Here is a 6195-nt window from a genome sequence, read left to right on the forward strand (position 1 = left end):
TATTTAAATGTACTTGTTACCTATATACAATGATCTAATAATATATTTAGATTATTAAATGATTAATGCTCAATCGGGAATTTGTTGGTTTTATTTAATTGTTTAAATTGAAATAAATTAAAAATATAATTTTAATTACCTATTTCTGTTCGATTGTGGAGTATTATTCTTTTATTTGTGCCATGCATTAAAATGTGTCCATAATGATGAAGTAGATATATTGTTCATCAGTACATAATCATAAATTAAATACTTAGCCGAATTATTCGCTTGATACGTTCAAAATACTACCATGTTTTGTTAGGAGCCATAATTAAAAATATAGATTTTTTGGTCTTATTAATTTATAATACAATAAAATATCATAAAATAATTCTTATGTGTACTAGTAACTTGTATACTTGTGCGTAGGGCACTAGCCACTAAGATAGACAGTGAGTATGGTACAACAACACTATGTTCACAGTATTATCGCAAAAGTAAATGTTGAAAGTATCTATCAAGTTTTATGAGCTTTATTTACGAATATGTGGGTTTTATTATTAATCACAATCATTTAGGGGATATTATTGATAAATGTAAAATAGTGATTTGGTGGATAATTTATCGGATATTTTATCAATGATTTTTGATTTTTGAATTATGTAAATGTTTGCATTCATGATAGTAAATTAATCAGCATTTAAATTCAGATCAGTGAATTATTATAATTTCTAATATACGAGTAGATGAACCAATGTGGCGATCAGTGGCAATAAAATTTCAGAATGTTATATAATATTTGCAAAATTATTAAATTTTTAAAAATTATAAATTTTATGTATTATACAAATATTATACAAGATGTTTATTAATTATTTTCAAAGGATAAAAATATAACTACGATTTAGATTAATAAAACTAACAATTGATATTATTTCAAACAGAAAATGATACGGTGGTTTTTATCAAAGACGAAATATTTAAATGTTAACATTTGTATATCTGTGTTGGGTCCTCATTATTTAAGTCGTGTTTTCTCTGCCCATGTACATAATTTATTAAATTTTAAAACATGATATTCATGATCAATCCACAATGTGGATTGTAATAATATGAAATAGTAACATATGATATGGACTCCACATCATATGTTACTATTTCATATTATTATTTTTAAGATTTTCATATTCTTAGATTTATGCTGAAATACTGCTGAACGACGAATGACAAAATTCAATGTTGAGATTCAACAATAAACAAATATAATTTAAATCCATAGCAAGGTTATATATAAATTGTAAATAAGAGTCATACTATACTATATAGTAATAATATACTAATACTTTTTAGTCAACAGTTTTTGATTGTATAGTAAAAGTAAATGTCTATATTTTTTTTTACACGGTACAGAAAATATTAACTTTTTTAATCGTCAGTATCGCATTGTAACAAAAATGTATATAAGTAACATAGTTTTTCTTTATCATATTTTATATTTAAAGTTTTGTAGAGTTTTATGTTATTCTGTTGTAATGATTTAGATTAAGTTTATAAAAGTATATTTTTAAAGACTAAAATTTAATTTATTTTAAAATATAAGTATGTACTATATGTTGAGGAAAAAATTGGTAATAGTAGGAATAAAATAATTTTTAAAATGTATATAATTTGTTTTTTTTTTTTTTAAATTTTGAGAAAAAGAAATATTTCTGAATTTCTAACCTCTGTAGTTTATATATATATAAACAACTTTGAGAATAAAATAAAAAGTGCATTAATTGCTTTTTTTATTTAATTAAATATTAACAGGACCTTAATAATGTTTTTGCACCTTAGGCATTTTTATTCCAGTCCGCATCTGGTGGCGATGTGCCATATATCCCAATATTGTGTAGTAAGAAAAAAAAAAAGAGACAAAAAGCGTAGTTTGTGTAATAGTTGGAAATAATTAAATAGTTTAAGTCTTAGACAAAAAAAATATAATACTCTGATTTGAATGTTATAATCCAAAATTTGGATTCTAAAGTCCAAAAATCTAAAATTTGTATTTCAAAATCCGAAATCCGGATTTATCGGATTTTTAGATAGTTCGGTTTTATTTCACATCACTAATTTATACACGACGTACTCTTTAGTTATATATAAAAACAAACGCTTAGTATGATATGTTGATCAATTTATAAACCGTGTAATTAATTTAAATTTATTTCATTTATATCATTAACTTATTTTTTTTTAAATTTAAATAATCAACGATTGTGTTATTTTGATATTCAATATCGTGTACAATTTATAGCGTGCTATGTGCAACATATAACTAATGAAATAATGTAAAATATAAATTGTAAAGTTTATTATTTTTTTTTTATTACCTAAGTAAAAGCTATTATTATAAATGTTGCTTATAATTGGTATATTATAAGTAATTATGTATATATATACCTATTGTTAGTAATTATAAATTCGAATAGTTTGTATTATTCGTAAATAATTCAAAAATTGTCCCTGAAAATCAATCGTATTAAAATTTATTGAAATTGAAGCTGTTATTAATTAATACTTACCAACAACAATTATTGTGCTTATAAACACGAGAACACGGAATTATATTATTAATTTCATGTTGTTGTGTACCACGTAGCACCATAATAATCATATGGCATTTGACGATTCTATGAATATCAATGAACAACAATTATTATTGTTTGTTCTTGTACGTCTTTACACGGTAATAATTTCTCGGTATAAGTAATATGGTAATTAGAACGTGATTTGGGTTCCCCGCAAAAAAACTTAATCATCAATGTAAACAGTAACAGCTATTCAAGTCCAAACTAAAACATACGTCTATATTTAAATAAAACCATTAGCTAATTAAATAAAGAAATCGTGTGAGTACAAACGATATTTACTTAACTAATTTATTATAATCAGGCAAAGGTCAGAAAATGAACTGGCAATTGTATAATTGTGTAAGTACAAACCGGGTACAGTAAATACTTTTTTTCTTTTTCTATTCGAAATTTTAGTATAAACTATAACAGTTTAACAATTCACATACTATTGAATTTCACAATTAATATGTCTTTACATAGCAGGTCAAAAAAAAAGGAACACAATTACTGAAATATAATCAAAAATATCGAGAGTACCTATTAACTCTTGATATAGTTAACGTTATATTTAAGGTATTTATCTTAAATATAATGTTAACCATACGCTACATAACATATTGAAGAAAATGAGAGAAATATAATGTAAATGTATAATAATGAAATTACACAAAATAGAATGCATATATACTAGATAGCTAATTAAAATTGAATATTATATATGATAAAATTAAAAACGTAAAATAATTTACGGTGTGTTAAGTTTTTGCAGAAATGCTGTAAGAAAAGTGAGGAGGTGATTAATTAGTGAAGATAACTCGGAAAGAAATTTGGGTAATGATGAAAGGTCATTAACAGAATTTACACTAATATTATTACTATGCATATTGATATCCTCGGGCTTAGAAAAAAACGGAGGCATAAGACGGTTTGGACCGTGTTGGAGTGGGGCTGCTGTTGAGAAGAACTATTTCGACAGGTCGGTCCATTTTTTAAATCCACGTACGTTTTTTGAAACGTTGTTTTTGATGACGGTTAGACACCAATTTGAAGGCAGAGCAACCTTTGAAATTAGCCGTATGGTCCTTGGCACAAAGAGCACTTTTAGCAGAGCTATTTCGGTATTTTGTGCATTCCTCGGAAAAGTGATTTTCGCAACATTTAACGCATTTCGGATGATGGTGGCAATGATTCCTTTTGTAGCCGTACGCTTGACGTTGGCAACATTGTGGGGGTCAGATTTCTCAATGATGACAACGGTATTTAACAAAGATATAACCTTGTATACATTTATATTGTTAACTTGAGGGATTAGATCGACGAAAAATATTGGGATAGCACATTTATTTTTGTTTTTCATATTAATTATTAGTTTCACAAAATATATTTTATCTAATAAAGAGGCAGAAATATCCGTGCACAAAGTAGAATGGTGAAGATTTTTAATTACAATTATGTATGGAAGATTATGACGAGAAAGGAACGTTTGGAAACTAGTATCGGTTTCCAGTAAATAATTTATTATTGTACTATACCTGATCTCTGGGACGTAAAATAAGATGAGCAGTGGTTGACTTATAACTAAACGCTTTGCATCGGCAATCTTTATTAATTCGTTCTGGAATACAGAAGAATTGTTGATATTCTTAGTATAAATCGGAGGAGCCACAAGCTCAACGTCTTATTTGATTTCAGTCGATTTATTATGGTTATCCGAGCTTTTTAGGTTATTTTTTGAAAATATGCTATCACAAGAATCATCCGTAGCAAGGTCGGAGAATTGATTTAGTAAAACAAAAATTTTTTTTTTGAATCATTGTTATTGAATTTTGGTGAAATTGATGCGTTTGACAAATTTCGTTTATGAGACATAAAAGGTGACGAGTGGCCGGATTCGTGAACTTTAATCACCGTGTAACGTATTTATCAGATGAAAAATGTAATTGTAATCATAGTCGGTATAATTTGCAATAACAGAGCCATTATATGTGTATACATATTGAAAGTATAGACCAAACTGAAGTAAATACTATAAGGCACAATATCAAATTAATGTTGGGAGAAGAGAATAACTATGGAAATATATGTTCATCAAAACATTGCAAACAACGAAAAGAAGTAAACGAACAAAAAAAAAAATTTTTTTTAGAAAAATTTAGAAAATTCAAAATCAAGTGTTATTATTACGTCTTGTACAGGGTATAATGAGTTTTCTAAATATATTTTTATAGCTTTGGCTGCTCGGTTGAGATCATATCCTATGGTAGTGCGTATATTATCGCGGTGTGTGAGAATTGCTACCCAAAACATAATTGTAGTGCAGTGCGTTTAACCGAATACACAATAAAAAAATCCATAATAACATACACGAATGATATGTGTTTATTATTAAAATAATATAGCACCAGCATTCCAAACGTGCGTTCATTATCTCAAAAATATATAAAATATAATAATAATAAAAAAGGTGCATCAATATAAAGTTAAGAATTTAAAAAAAAAATTATGTTAAACGTTTAACAATTGAATTTCTTCGTTGTATATAGCTTACAATTTTCAAGAACCAATATAAAAAAATCCGTGATGATATTTGTAACTATTTTTATGCGTGTCTATTATAAAATATGATTTTTATTATGAAATAGTATTTATTGATTTTATTGTATTATTTTAAGATTATTGCTCGAATCATTTCATTACGAACAATTGTTGCTCGTACTACTAGTTTACGGCAGTACAACTTATATTGTATTATAATACTTAACGAGTTTATTTTTTAACGTATTAACATATATGTATTTTTTTTTTTTTTTTGTCCACTTGACCAAAAACATACGTGTACATATTTGAGTTCACTAAACTATTATGTACTATAATGTGTTCCGAAAAATGCCAACTATATTAGAATTTACACGAATTGTGTACGATAATAATACGACTTATAACAATTCGAATTAATCGTGTACGTAATGCACGATTAGACGAATTACTTGACCACAACGGCATTCAAGGTAAACCATTATATAGCATTACAATACTGCTGCAGTAGGTACCATCAGGTAACATGCACGGACGATTAAACTTAATTTGTAAAATTAAGACACTCGTTATGGCTGCTTTTACCGTACAAATGTATAATTGTGATGTGATATCGTATTGCAAAATGCATGAAAATATTGTTCCATGACGGTCCAGAAACTTACTGCCAGTGTAAGCGAAAACTACCGGAATACAAGCGTATAATATGCTATTTGTTGCCTTGGGTCATTACGTTTTTAGACACTACGTAGGGGACGAAGAGGGCCATCGCGAGTATTTATACGCGATGAGCTACAAGCGATTCTAGTTCGTCGAAAAATAGTTTTTGCAACAGTGGAGTAGTAAATCGCTGCGCGAAGTTGCACTTTTAGTTAAGTAGACAGTAATGAACAATTAGAAATTTAATTCGCGTTGTGTTTTAGAGATGGACCCGTTATTTGAACCGGTTAGAGCGTGCACATGCTTTATTGTATCCGTTTGGAACACACGTAAGCGCGTCAAAACGTTTTCATACCGAATAAGTCTCTTTCGAAACATCCAGGAAACATTTTTTAGAAACGAT

The sequence above is a fragment of the Sipha flava genome, unplaced genomic scaffold, assembly GCF_003268045.1.
Source record: "Sipha flava isolate LNK unplaced genomic scaffold, YSA_version1 203_pilon_pilon, whole genome shotgun sequence".
In the NCBI taxonomy this organism is placed as follows: domain Eukaryota; kingdom Metazoa; phylum Arthropoda; class Insecta; order Hemiptera; family Aphididae; genus Sipha; species Sipha flava.